At 36.9% G+C, this 15861-nt stretch overlaps 1 protein-coding gene across 10 annotated transcripts in view; it reads left to right on the forward strand.

Moving 5' to 3' along the window:
- Positions 1 to 15861, forward strand: part of UTRN (utrophin) — a 575792-nt gene that overhangs the window by 279792 nt on the left and 280139 nt on the right. The window lies entirely within an intron of this gene.

The following is a 15861-nucleotide window of genomic DNA, read 5'->3' on the forward strand; positions in this document are numbered from 1 at the left end:
ATAGAATATGTGTTTACAAGAGAATTTTCTGTCACTTGAACACCTAGAATTTGACAAACTATAAACAGTGATTAGCATCTCTTTAAGATTGCATATTTATATTCATCATTAGTAAAATAAGATGTTTACATCATGCATATAGTACTGGGAATGCCTGTGTCTAAGTGAAATTATGCACATCTTTATTAAAATGCAACTGTCTTAAAACCAATTTGGTATCAAAACACATCTATTTTGACGTGAATAAAATCGGTATTAGAGCACTTTGTATTCCTGATATATTCCAGCTAATAAAGTATGGCTAAGCATTTAATAACATTTTGACATGGATAAGTTTTATGCATTTCCAGAATGTTATTTTTAGTTACAATCTCTGAAGCTCTGAAAACTCAAAGAAGAGAGTTATGAGGGCAGAATGTGAGGTTGAATGTGTTGTTAGATATACCTTGGATACTGGAGAAAATAAGACTGGGTTAGCAAAGACAAAACTTCACAAGTGGTTAAAGCAGAGTGGCTATGATATTGGTCTTTCTAACATTTTACTACAACTTTTCTCTTTTATTATAATAGGTTATTTGGATATAGTAAGGATATCATAACTCTGGCGGGGAAGAAGGTGAATTAAAAACAGCTTTAACCTTAAGAGATAGCATTAGGAGATATACCTAATGTTAAATGACGAGTCAATGGGTGCAGCACATCAACATGACACATGTATACATATGTAACAAACCTGCACGTTGTGCACATGTACCCTAAAACTTAAAGTATAATAATAATAATTAAAAAAAAAAAGACCTACAATCAGACAAAGCAGGTCAGAGAATTTCTTTATGGCCATCTCCAAGATAGAAAGGTAAGGGAGGACTCCTGCCTTCAGGAGAGAAAGAAGGAGGTGAAAGAGCAGGAGAAGGTCACAGAGAGAGATTGTTTTCTGAGGCCTGCTTCTGAGCCCTGAGGGACCCCAATATTAGAACAAAAGGCTATAACAAGCATTATGGGAGTTATGATGCAGGAACTGTGGATGAAAACATATACATACTACAGTAAGTACAATGAATAAAAATTATTTGCATAATATAGCTAACATAAAAAAAAGAGATATAGTCCTGGAATATACTTTATCTTTGTGTTTCCGAAAATTCCATGTATAATAGTTAGGACTTTGTTTTCCTTATAAACTTAACAAAAAATTTATCCCTTAGGAATGTGTGGGCTGCTTTATTTAGCACCTCCAATTCTTCTTCTTATTTTTTTTTCTTTTACTTTGTAAATATTTTAAGACAGCCTACAGCAGTAGTTGGATGAGATGGAAGAGGCAATTAAAAATGAATTATATTACAAGGTGATTTTTCATTTATCATAGCTAAGACAATTACAATGTTCCAGTTTCTTTGTAGTTACAAGTGGTTGTCCTTATTGTGTTTTCTCTCTGCATTTTCCTGGGGGTGGAAATAAGTAATTATATTAATATTTAGACATGATTTGGATATATTATGATCTATAAAGCAGGGAAAACAGAGCAAAACTGGCTCATAGGATCCCTTCGTGAATGACAACTAGGGCTTCTATATGTAAAGAGAGTTTTCTCTTTTAAACCCAGTGAACTTTACAATTTTTAACTATTTTAAATGGACATCTTTGTAGAATATATAAATCTTTCTTTGCCTTCTTAAAGCTTGTGAATGTATATTTAACTTTTTTCTGAATTCTTGGTATTATTGTTGCAAAGATAGAATTAAGGAACTTTAATGGATATGAGTGACCTTAGAGTTCTTCTGAACCAGTGTTTCTCAACCTTTCTTTACATTATCGCTTCCCTAAGGAGCCTTTGTAGACTCATCTTCCCATGAAATTTTAATACCATGATATACTGTGTACTGTATGGGTGTGCTTTATACATAAAAAGAGTACATTTTTTCACCCTCCCCCTGAAAAGAAATAACCATTTATTACCTCTGTTGAGAATACATGGTCTAATCTAATATTCTCAGGCTCAGAGAAGTTAAGTGACATGTTCAAAGTCGTGCAACACAGTCAAGATGATATTTTTCTATACTAAATGGTAATGTTCTTCATGCTGTGAGTTCTGAAGAATTGGCAGTAAATTTATTCAGGCTGCTATACTTTGTGAGATTTGGGGCTTTGTTTTGTGCATATAAATTTTGAGTATCATCTCATTGTCAGGCACTGTACTGACCTCTTCACACACATCATTTCATTTAATCTTCACAACAACCACAGGAGAGAGCTAGCATTTTCATCAGTCCTATGTTAATGAATAAACTGAAGTACAGAGAAGTTAAGGAATTACTCAAGACTACACAGCTTATAATGGCAGAGCTGGGATTGTAATTCAAGCTTGACTGTCAAGTCAGGCTCTTATCGTCTCTAAAAACAGTTTCATTTTTCTTCTTTGAATCAGACTGTCAGCCGTTGCTGACATTCTTGGTGACTGCTTTGTGTACCCGCCTCTCAGTTCTGTCTGTAATTCCATTTACTGATTCTTATCTGTGTTGAGTTTAGAAGCCATATCAGATGAAAGATACGGGGCCTTTTTTATGCATAATGTAATGCACTCCAGTACGTGGCCATCACACCCCATCTAATGGCTGCTGAGAGGCCTTTTTACCATGGCTGCCCTCTTATCTTCCAGCCTGTTCTGTATATACATCATTGTCAGCCAAATTCTGGAGGGTTGAAGGGTTGTTATACTTGCACATGGAATACTGTGCAGCATAATATGTGAAGTTCAGTATCAGCTTTCAAAGGAAATGTTTTGTATGAATTGCAGTTAGCCTAAATAATTTGGCTATTCACAATTATAAGTCCACAATCCCTTATCTACAATGCCAAAATCTAAAAACAGCTTTGATAACAGAAATCTTTGAATTGCCGTGCAGCTGTTTATTAAAGTCTTTGTTTATTCTGGTTAGTGTGAATAGCCTTGTTCCTTGCTGCAGAAATATTAATGTGTTTGATTGCTTCCCCAGACCCTGTTCAGGGGTAGTAATTAATATAGTTACTTTCATAATATTAGTTTTCTAATGTTCAAAAATAATCTTAATTCTGAAACACAACTGAATCCTGATTTTTTGGATTCTTTGAACAGTAGGCCTGTCTCTAATGTTTCTAACTAATCTATATATCCTGACCACTACTTTTTTTACTTATAACTTTTTTTCCTTCCATCTCTTAATGCTAATTAACAAATTTTCTAGTGCCAGTTGAGATAGTGATTGTTGAAATGTGTTTATAGCACAGTCAGTGTGGATGCCTGATTTGGGTCTGAAATGCTATTTTAGCTGTATATATTTTGGCACTCCAGGGCTAAAATAACATTCTATATGTATATATATATATACACACACACACACACACACACACACGTATACACACATGTATAACACACATGTATATATACATACACATATATGTGTGTATGTATATATACACACACATATACACACACATATAACTGTGTGTATAGATGTGTTTGCACATGCATGTATATACAGGTATGTATATATATGCACACTCATGTATATACACACGTAGTTATCTACACTGAAGTATTGTAAAGGAAATGAGACGGTATAACTGTGTGCAATAAACAGTTTCTTAGAAATCACTAATTACTCTGTCTTTTTGTCCTTGTCCTTATCGCATTTTACCTTGCCTATGTTAAGGTATTTCTAGGTTTGTACAGGCAGAACAGAAAGCACTGAGTGTAAGGTATATGGGGCAATCCTTGGTTAAAAGCTCATCTTATGCACTTGCTTTCTGTGCTAACCTATAGGAAGTTATTTCAACTCACCGAGTCTCCATTTCCTTGATTCTAAAGTGGAGAACATGTCTAATATGTAGGGTTATTGTGATATCAAAAGTTATGTGTAAAAGTTCTTGGTAGGTAGTATATGCTTAAGAAAAAGTTGCCCAAACTGTCATCATATGCTCTTTCATATAATGTCTTTCTGATAAATCCACTGCCTTTAGTCAAATGCACAGTACTTTCTGGGGTTAAATTAGCAGAAGGTTGAGTCATTATCAGTTGTTTGTCCATAGTCATTTTGAACTCTTTCTACTTTAATTAATGATAAAATACTTCATTGTCTGCTTTTCTGAGTGCAGTATAGATATTCTAAAACTTTATTAACAGATGAAATTTCTTAGAAAATGCAGTTTCCTTGGTTTGCAGAATTATCACAGTTGCTGAATTTACCTTGCAATTAAGCATTTCCTGCCAAAGCAAAAATCCAACCATCCTGGGAAGAAAAGGTACAGAATTTAAAAAGATACAATTATTTATTTAAAAAAATATTTTATTTTATTTTATTTTATATTTTATTTCATATTTTATTTTATTTTGTTCCAGGATACATGTGCAGGACATGCAGGTTTATGACAGAGGTAAATGTGGTGGTTTGCTGCATCTATCAGCCTATTACCTAGGTAGTAAGTCCAGCATATATTAGCTATATATCCTGATGCTCTCCCTTCTCCTGCCTTCTTCCTACAGGCCCCAGTGTGTTGTTCCCCTCCCTGGGTCCATGTGTTGTCATTGTTGAGCTCACACTATAAGTGAGAACATGCGGTGTTTGGTTTTCTGTTCCTGCATTAGTTTGCTGAGGATAATGGCTTCCAGTTCCATCCGTGTCCCAGCAAAGGACATGATCTCATTCCTTTTTAGGGCTGCATAATATTCCTTGGTATATAGCTACCACATTTTCTTTATCCAATCCATCATTGATAGGTATTTGGGTTGATTCCATGTCTTAGCTATTGTGAACAGTGCTGCAATGAACATACACATACATGTATCTTTATAATAGAATGATTTATATTCCTGTGGGTATATACCCAGTAATGGGATTGGTGGGTAGAATGGTAGTTCTGTTGTTAGGTCTTTGAGGAATGCCACACTGTCTTCCACAATGGTTGAATTAATTTACATTCTCACCAACAGCATTAAAGCCTTCCTATTTCTCCACAGCCTCACCAGCATCTGTTGTTTCTTGACTTTTTAATAATTGCCATTCTGACTAGCATGAGAAGGTATCCCATTGTGGTTTTGATCTGCATTTCTCTAATGCTCAGTGGTGTTGAGCTTTTTTTCATATGTTTGGTCACATAAATGTCCTCTTTTGAGAAGTGTCTGCTCATAAGACACAATTATTTAATGTGGGAGGCACAAATACAGATTTATCCAGTAAGATAACTTTATTTTCTTCTTTTGAAATGGTATTATCTTTCTCATTAATATTTATTAATTAATTAATAATGGCCAGCTAGACATGTGGAATGTATATAGTTTTCAAAAGATTATTTAAATATTGTATATAGTAAAGACTGATTTTGTAACTATTCTGAAAACAGGTTAAGTTTCAAAAATTTAATTTTGATTGATTTTCCAATAATTTTGTTGTATATTTGGAAGCTTCTATTATATCTGTTATTACTTTTTCAGTAATGATGTTTATTGTCCTTATAGATTAATAAAAATGAAGCTTTTTTCAGCATTTATTCTTTGTCCAATTTGGTCAATTCCTTTTAACAGTGATCAATAGAAGATACTCATATTGGGATTGTTTCATAAGGCCTGATATCAGCCAGGCTAAACCTTCAAGCTCTTAAAAACGAATGCTGTAGCAGCTGTCATTCCCGAATGAATGGGCTCAGGTGAAAAGTACAGGTAGCCTTATCCTCCCAGCATGTCCACCAATATGAGGTTCGGAGATTTGGGTCAGTCAACTTGATTTATCCTCTCGGAAGCTTACTTCTTTCCCTGAAAATCACCTTTATTTTTCAACTTGTTTTGTTTATTTTCTTTGCTAGCATTTGATTTTTAGTTTTCCCTTCCAAGTTGGGAATAAAGCTGGCCAAAAAGAGAAGTGTAAAAATTATAGTCTTCTATATTTTCCTCTTCTGTTACATTGTTTCAATATTTCAAGTATCATTTTATTACTTTTTTTAAAAAAACAATTGCGAACAATGTCTTTGTGATAAATGCCTATGAATGTTAATGTTTTCATTTTGTAAATATCAAACTCAAGCATGCGGATATTTTCTCAGCACATTTAGCTCCATATCAAACAAACTGAAGAGCCAATGCCCACAGAAACAATGCCCACAGTCTCTGTTTTTGTTTTCATTTGTTTCTTTTTCCATTAATTGATTAATCAACTAGTTAAACAAGTATTTATTTAGCTTCCTATTTGCCAAGCTCTGTGACCAGCCCTAAAGATTCAACCATAAATATACCTCATTCCTGCTCCCAGGAAGCTGACATTGCATAGGGGAAGCCTTGCAATGTACGTAAGTAAATAGGAAAATAATACCTAACTGTAGGAGATTGTTTTGGAGGTGAGAGAAATTAAAGAGGTGCTGTGTAAGAGAGGGAAGGCACCTTCTTCACAAGGCGGCAGGAAGAGAATTGCTGAGTGAAGGGGGAAGAGCTCCTTATAAAACTATCAGATCTTGTGAAAACTCACTCATTATCATGAGAACAACACGGGGGAAACCATCCCCGTTATCCAGTTATGTCCACCTGGTCTCTCCCTTGACACATGGGGATATAGGGGTTATAATTCAAGGTGAGATTTGGGTGTGGATACAAAACCTAATCATATCACATGGGAAGGAGTTTGGATATTAAAAGTACAATAGAAAGCTATTGGAATTGTTAAGGAAGGGAGTGACACTGCCTAATGTGTATATATATTAAAATTTAATCTTTCTGGATCTTATGTGGATAATAGGTTGCTAGTGGGTATAGTAGAATAATTGGGAAGACCAGAAAGGAAGTGATGGCTGTGGTCCAACTGGGACATGGTGGTCCCCGTGGCTACTGTATGCCAGCAATGATGGAAAGAAGATGGTAGATTTGCTATATATGCCTTGGAAGTAGAAAAGACATTTTGGTGGATTAGATATATGCCTTAAGGGCTTGGAAACAGTCCAAGATGGTATTTTGTAAAAGGATGAGTGTAAAAGGTACCATTCACCGAATTGGGAAAGGATGTGGGAGTTTTAGAAGAACAAAAATTACAAGTTGGGTTTTGATAAGTGTGAGATGCCTGTTAGATATCTAAGTATATAGGTGAAATAGGCAATTATGTATATTAATCTGGAACTCAGATGTTTTGGACCTCAGATATGAATTGAGAGTTCTCAGCATTCACATTGGAGGTTGAACATGTGGGACTGGATGGGATCACCAGGGAGGGAGTGTAGATGAAGAAGAGAGGGGTATGCTTAACTGGGTCTATAAGGCCTAGGGTTTGGTGATTGAGCAAAAAAGGAGGAAGGAGCAAAAAGGACTCAGAAAAAATTTCCAATGAAGTGGAAAAAAATTCGCAGATTTGTCGTGTTCAGAAATAGAGGGAGGAGAATATCTCTTAGAGGAAATGGAGAGAGGAGAATGTTTCTAAGAAAGAATGATCTACTGGATTGAATTGGGCTGAATAATCAAATAAGATGACACAGCACATGATTTTGGGAATTCCACAGCTTGGACATTCCTGGTGATTTTGGAAAGAGCAATTTGGAGGAAGTAATGTGGCCAGAAGCTAGAGAGTGAGATGAAGGTGAAGAAGTAAAAACAGTTTGTGGAAACAACTTTAGAGAAGTTTGTGTGAAGAGGGACAGAGAGATTAGGTAGTGCTTAGTGTGGGGGCTGTAGGGTTAAGACAGTCGATTGACTTTTCTGTTAAAATGGATTATAGTAAAGCATGTTTGTGTGCCTATGAGAATGACCCACTAGATGAGAGACTGGTGATTAAATGCAGAGGGGACAAAGGAAGGAGGACAGGAAGGCTTTGAGAAGATAAGAAAGTGAGATTTAGAGAATTGGGTTTGGTAAGAACTGGAATGCATTTTTCATTATGACCAGAAAAGACAACGAGAAGGTGAGTTTAGATGTATGTGAACTAGACCATTAGTGGTGGAAGATGAAAGGTTCTCCATGCAAGAACTGAGCTTTATGATCTATCGAGCACATTGTCAGTGAGGTTGGAGGTAGGACTAAGAGAAGTTGGAAGAGAGAGGATTGGGTGTAAGATCAGATCTTTGTGAGTGGGATGGAGAGTTTCCTAGGGTAAATGTATGGTATTGCTGGGCAGTAATGAGTGCCTATTTGTGGTTTATATTATTAAATGTAAGGAAAGGTAGTCCTGTTGAACTACTCTTTAATAGCATTCATCTACTCCATGAGGCAATGAAGAAGAATGCAGATGGAAGTGGGAGAAAGATGGAGCAGGGAAGAGTAAGATCTTTGGAAATGAGAGGAGAACAGGATTGCCTCTGGTCCATAATGGTGTCTAATGTGTCCCTTTCTCTGGATGGTGTCGTCCCTCACTAGAGCTATGGCTTGGCAAACAGACCTTGAGTTGGATTTCAAACTTCACTTCCTCATTGAGGCAGCGGTCAACCTCTATATATAGTGCCCCTGAACCTGAAGCTCAGTATAGGAACATAGTGGCTACATGTGTTGTGCTTTCCACAGCGGGATTTTGCCTGGAAGATGGGTGAACAACAACCTGGAGGTAGCAGTGGGGAGCAGGGAGGACCCTTATTCCAGCTTCTCAAACTGAGGCATAAAGGATCTGAGAGAAAAAGGAAAAGCCTTCATGAAAAGTTTGCAGGGGACCCCATGCAGTGCCTCATGTCTGTAATCCAGCACTTCGGGAGGCTGAGGCAGGTAGATTGCTTGAGTCCAGGAGTTCCAGGCTAGCCTGGGAAATATGGCAAAACCTCATCTCTACAAAAAATACAAAAATCAGCTGGGTGTGGTGACACATGCCTCTGGTCCTAGCTACTAGGGAGGCTGAGGTGGTAGGTTTGATTGAGCCTAGGAGGTGGAGGTTGCAGTGAGTTGTGATCACACCACTGCACTCCAGCCTTGGCGACAGAACCAGACTCTGGAAAAAACAAAAAGTTTGCAGGAGAAATAATGGCCCTATGGAAACTGGTTTCAGTGAAGACAAAAAGGGATTGGTCTGGGGAGATAGAAGGTACAGCAGAGTCTGCTGATCCTAGAAGAGGAGCTCTAGAGCATGGTGGAAGAAGGGTTAGGGGAGTGTGTTGGAGCAGACTGGGGATGGTATGGGAGTTATGGTTCAATATTGGTTGACTAACGAAGACCAAATATCTGGTAGTGACTTAGCTAAAGGGGAAATAGGATGTGGTGAGGGAAATCCTCTCAAGGAAATGACTCTGTGGTCTTGACTATTTATTTCCTGACAATCACAGCCCCAGGAGAGATGCTCCTTTGGGTTCACAAGGCTGTGGGCGGGGATCATGGGGTAGCAGCAGGGGGTTGTGGTGGGAGTGTCAGTGGGGGCTAGCAGCTTAGGACGGGGTCTCCTTGAGTCCCATGTAGTGAATTTTCAAATATCATGATGACGATCTATCCTCTACGTAACCAGGAATGGTCACTAAAAGACCATAGATAGATCTTTGGAAATATGTGCAGTGACTGATTCTTCATTTCAACTGAATTTTCCCCACAGCATGCTTTAATGTATTTCTCAGGTGAATATTATTTAAAAGAACAAAATTACCTTGTGAAGGTGCTCACTGAAAAGTTTAAGGAATTGTTTCATTGTAAGTTTTCTACCTGCCACTCAAACTACTGATGCTGCTGTTTTTCATTCTAAAAGAGATAAATGTATTTAAATATTATATTAATGTAAAGGTCACCTTTTGAGCACACCAAAATTTGGCAACACACATTGATGGGTTTCCTGAGATGCCCTTTTCATTAAACTCTTTAAAAAGAGAGACATATCTACTCATGTTCAAATACTCTTTTGACCAATTATAAGTAGATGCACAATTGATTAAATAATATATCTTGTAGCTTAAAATATCAAGTATTATTTAACATCTTTAAAATAACATTTTAAAAAGGCAGGTATGTCAGGTTTTATTGTGTTACAAAATGACTATAGGCTATAGGGTGTCATAGCTGCTTTTATTACAAAAATATCTTTTAAAAGCTAAGCGTTCACATTTAAAAAAAAATCCTACTTCCCTTTAATGTAAAGTATTATAAATCTGTCACCCGTGGATGTCCTTAAATCTTTTATGGGAAGCTATTTATATTTTTAGTTGGTGTCATTTCTTGCAGTAAAGACTTTTATAGTCTGTTGCTTCTTCTGTTTGAAGTAAAAAAAAATTATTTCTGCTAATGTTACCCTTCTAAACTTAAAATGTTGTATCTTTAGGTTTTTAGCCTGTGTTCTTTGTGATTTGTAGATTTAACAAGAGATTTAAAAAAAAATTTCTTTGCCTTTGTCTTCTAGCCACAAATTCCTAAGCTTAAAATCATTTCTTTTCCTGTAAGAGCATTCCTTCCCTTGTATTATCTCGTTACTTTTCTCAATACGTCCTCTAGCTGTGTTCTGATCTTTCTTGAGACATAGCAGTCAGAACTGCCAAATATAAAATCTACATTGAGAATCATAGACGAATGCAAGTTCAGTGCTGGATGCGATCTTAGAACTCTTCCACATTAATGCTTCCCAACCTTTTTTGCGATCGGCACACTACCCATCTATTCCCGCCAGTCACCTTTCATTTACATGCAGCGATTCTTAATGAAGCTGAATTTGAAACTAGGGATGGAGGTGAGAGTGGAGGAACACTTCTAGTAGGTTTTGTGATTCCTGTGATGGATTATGTAGTTTTAAAAGGATCTCTGGAGATTTTAAAATGGGTAATTTACTGATCCAGTACAAGCCCCTTATTTTAAGGATGAAAAAAATAAATTGGAGATTTGAAATGATTTACCCCAAGCCATACAGCTACTAAATGGTGGAGGTGATAGAATTAGGTCATTGTCTTCTGAGAGCAGTGTACAAATGGCATTAAAGGTGGTATATTAGCCGTGTAATAGAGTATGAATACGTGTTCCTGAGACTCTAATTTCAGTGATTTTATTGACTTATGATATTATAATAAATCATGTGGAATTCCTTGAGAATGGATAGAAAATCTTGTATTGTTGAGTATACCGTACTCTAGCCTAGGGTCTAATTTTTAAAAGTAAGAAAAAATAAACTGGAGGTGGAGGAAACAACTAAGCTATAGTCTATTAGAAATTTTATATAAATTATATTAATTTCAAAAATCAGAATATAAAATAACATGTATAAGCTATGATTTTAAATTTAAACACATACATTCATTATAATAATTTGAAGACAATTTGAACTGCTATAAGTAGGGTTTGACTCTTAGTATAGTCATTATGTTTAGTAGTTAAGTTTATGATAAAAATTTGATACCAGCTATATATGCATTAGAAAAAATTCCAGGACACTTCTCATTAAATTTCACATTTGCATGCAATAAGCAAAATTAATTTCCTAGTATTTCCCCAAATTCATACATGAGGTTAGGGAAAATATTTACTGAGTATTCACTATATCTTGATACATTTATATATGTATACCTCATTTTCTCCTTAAAATATTGATGCAATATGGAGATGTTATTCCTATTGCTGTATAAGTTTATTCAATAAATACTTGTTGAGTTGCTACTGTATGTAGGTCCTGGTCCTACTGGGTGCACTGATGAGCAACAGCTTTAAACAGGCAAGAAAACAATTGCTTACTGTCATGATCAGAGATACAATGAGGAAGGCAGAAAAGTGTCCCCCAAAGAGATTATTCAGGATTTTCTGGGTGAACCCCATTTCATCCCAGGAGTCCTTAAAAGTGGAGGAGGCGGCAGAAGAGTGATTCAGAGAGATGTGAAGTGAGGACTTTACCTGCTGTTGCTGGATTTGAAGGTGGAGGAAGAGGCTATGAGTCAAGGAATGTGGCAGCCTCTAGAAGTTGGAAAAGAAGAGGAACCGGATTCACCCCTAGAGCCTCCAGAAATAAATGCAGCCCTGCTGATAACTTGATTTTAGTCTAGTGGAGACCCGTGTTGATCACTGACAAAACTGTAAGATAATAAACTTGTGTTGTTTTTTACCACAAAGTTTGTGGTTATTTATGATAGCAGCGATGAAACACCAACAGCCATGGTAGGGGAAACTATGGGATGCCTTGGGGAAGGTACCATGGTTTTGGAAAGTGTTTGCACCCAGGTCTGGAGGGTCAGTAGAAGTTAACCAGGTGGGACAGGGAAAATTAGTGGAGGCTGGAGGGAAGGAGCAGGAGGATATTTAAGGTAAAAAAAAGTAAAATGTAGAGTTCTGGATGCGACAGAGGCAGTGACTGCTCAGAGGATTAATAATTGGTTCATTTTTATAGATAAATAACATATGAAGTATGAAGCGGGGAGATGCCTCCTGGGGAGGTGAGCCAGAGTCAGATCATGGAAAACCTGTGTATCAGGCAAAGTTTAGGGATGATGAAGACAATCCTTGCCCAAGCACTTGTGGCTAGTGTCTTTGTCTACCTTAATCCAAAATCCATATTTTTTTACTTATATAGCCAACAAAGTAGACATCTCTTACAAAATAACTAAAATTTGTTTTTCTGAAAGTTTCCTACAAAGTGAATATTTTTAAAGTAGTATCTCTTTTCCCACTGATGATCGATCAGTAGATAATTTGTCAACAGGTGGTCTAGCTTCTGGATTGAGAATGTTCCACTGGTCACCAAAGTGTGCTGCTGAAGTTACTCTACCCAGTGGAATACTGTCTGAGGCCAAGTGCTCATGGTCTTCTTAGCTCACTTTTCCTTTGAAGTATGACCTTAGGTTGTCTACCTCCCATCCTAGCCTCGTCCTTTATACTTGCTAGGTATCTAAATATCTGTCATATAAAGAGAATCATCTGCCTTTACCCTTAGGGTTCTTAGACATTTGCGTCCTTTTCCCTAGTTTGGACATTCTCAGGGTTTAATAGAATTAATCTGTAATGATCTCTTTTTACATTAGCTGTTGCCATATAACCTATTATGTGCATATGAATATTCTTAAATAATAAAAAAGACTTCTGATTATGGGAAATGAAGGTGTTTGACCTTACTAAATTTTTTAGTGACTAAATTTTATATATTGAATGTTCTTAAAGGAGAATCGCCTGTTTGTAGTGGATTGATTGCATATGTGCACTCCTTTAATTGTTTTCTAGCGCCTTTTTAGCACAGCCTTCATTTGGCTATTCTTAATGTTTTTTCTGTTGATGTTTTAAAAATAGAAAATATGGGCAGGGTTTGGGGAAGGATAAAACATCACCAACAACAACCACTCAGATTCTAGTGGGTAACTTCTAAATTTTAAAAATTAAAAAAAATTCACCTATGATTACAAAAAAACCAACAACCACTAAGCACTGAAAGGTTTATAACAGAATATAGTTCTTTTCCCTTGACTCACTGCAGTCCCCTTCCTAGAGGCAACTATTCTCCTTACCTTCTTCTATCATTTTTACATTTCCATATTCTAAATAAAATGAGTATGCCATCATCTTTCAGTTCTTCAGTATTAGATATTGTCTGCTGACATCCTATTTTGGTAAATACATAGGAAGCTGCTTAGGGATGCTGCTGTTCTTTTCCCTGCTTCGTCATTGAATTTTAGGTAAATAAATATACAGTGTTGATATTATTTTGCCTGTCCAAACATTATTACCAGCTAAAAACTGAGGTTTATTATAATTTTGTTTCCTATGTGTTTGTTTTACCTGAAATTAATAATTGCCTTATTTTTATATGCCTAGTTTTCTTTGCACCTATTGCTAATCCCTCCCACATTTTCCAATGACCTGACAGTACAATTTTCCACAAAGCCAGTCACATTAAGCAGGCTATCACTTCTAATATTGTTCCTTGGTCCTTGGTGACATCTCTTCTGGAGACATGCTTTCTAGGCCTGCTACACAGCCATCATGCTGGGTATTTGCTTTGCTCCTAGTTTAGAATCCCTGTTTCTTGGATCTCATGGAAGTTTTGTGTTATTCGTTTGTTTTTGCCTTTTTGTTTTGTTTTGTTTGGGTTTATTTGTTTTCTTTTTTGGGGCGATGTCCTCATTTTGTCTGAGTGTATCCTTTGTAAGTTTTGTCACGTTAAAACAGTAATACAGAGTGGTGGCAACGGTGAAGACAGCCCATACCTGCTCCAGTTTGGATTCACACCCTCTTTTCTGTGATCTCCTGTCACCATTAACAGGAGAGCCCCTTTGCTTCTTCCTGGGTTGGATCTCTTTTTTATGTTTCTCGTATCTTCCTCCTTCTTGATTTGCAAACTGAGTTCTGTGGCGGACATCTAGGAGCTTCTTGAAAAATGGTATGTAGGAGTTATTTTTCATAATTAGTTCAATTATTATTTTTAGGTTTTTAAAAAATTTTTTACTCTAAGTTCTGGGATACATGTGCAGAACGTGCAGGTTTGTTACATAGGTATACATGTGCCATGGTGTTTTGCTGCACCCATCAACCCATCATCTAGGTTTTAAGCCCTGCATGCATTAGGCATTTGTCCTAATACTCTCCCTCCCCTTGCCCCCAACCCCTTGACAGGCCCCTGTGTGTGATGTTCCCCTCCCTGTGTCCATGTGTTCTCATTGTTCAACGGCCACTTGTAAGTGAGAACACGCAGTGTTTGGTTTTATGTTCCTGTGTTAGTTTGCTGAGAATGATGGTTTCCAGCTTCGTCCATGTCCCTGCAAAGGACATGCACTCATTCTTTTTTATGGCTGCATAGTATTCCATGTTGTATATGTGCCACATTTTCTTTATCCAGTCTATCATTGATGGGCATTTGGGTTGGTTCCCAGTCTTTGCTATTGTAAATAGTGCTACAGTAAAGATACATGTGCATGTGTCTTTATAGTAGAATGATTTATAATCTTTTGCATATATACCCAGTAATGAGATTGCTGGGTCAAATGGTATGTCTGGTTCTAGATCCTTGAGGAATCACCACACTGTCTTCCACAATAGTTGAACTAATTTACACTCCCACCAACAGTGTAAAAGCGTTCCTATTTCTCCACATCCTCTCCAGCATCTGTTGTATCCTGACTTTTTAGGAACTGCCATTCTAACTGGTGTGAGATGGTATCTCATTGTGGTTTTGAGCTTTTTTCATCTGTTTGTTGGCCACATAAATGTCTTCTTGTGAGAAATGTCTGTTGATATCCTTCGCCTACTTTTTGATTTGGTAGTTTGATTTTTTCTTGTAAATTGTTTAAGTGTAGGAGCTAATCTTAAAGACATAGCATGGCCAGGCACAGTGGCTCAGCCTGTAATGCCAGTACTTTGGGAGGCTGAGGCGGGCAGATCACTTGAGGTCGGGAGTTTGAGACCAGCCTAGCCAACATGGTGAAACCCTATCTCTACTAAAAAACAAAATACAAAAATTTGCTGGGTGTGGTGGCACATGCCTGTAGTTCCAGCACTTTGGGAGGCTGAGGCGGGCCGGTCACCTGAGGTCAAGAGTTTGAGACCAGTCTGGTCAACATGGTGAAATCCTGTCTCTATTAAAAAAATACAAAAATTAGCCACGTGTAGTGGCAGGCACCGATAAGCTACTTGGGAGGCTGAGGCAGGAGAATTACTTGAACTTGGGAGGTAGAGGTTGCAGTGAGCTGAGATCACATCACTGCACTCCAGCCTTGGTGACAGAGCAAGACTCTGTCTCATAAAATAAAATAAATAAAATAAAATAAAATAAAATAAAATAAAAAATAAATAAAATAAAATGAATATTATGGAAAGATTGTCATTTGGTAAATACTTGTATAAATAGGACTCAGGAATATGAAGGTATAAAAAGTTCTGCTGAAATGCAGTTTATAGAATGGGTGGAAAGATACGAAAACTATATAGTGTAGTTAAAATACAATTTAAGAATGAAACAAGATCATCATTCAAGGCCTTTTTCCAGGATTCATGTGATT

This window comes from Pongo pygmaeus, chromosome 5 (genome assembly GCF_028885625.2).
Source record: "Pongo pygmaeus isolate AG05252 chromosome 5, NHGRI_mPonPyg2-v2.0_pri, whole genome shotgun sequence".
NCBI lineage: Eukaryota > Metazoa > Chordata > Mammalia > Primates > Hominidae > Pongo > Pongo pygmaeus.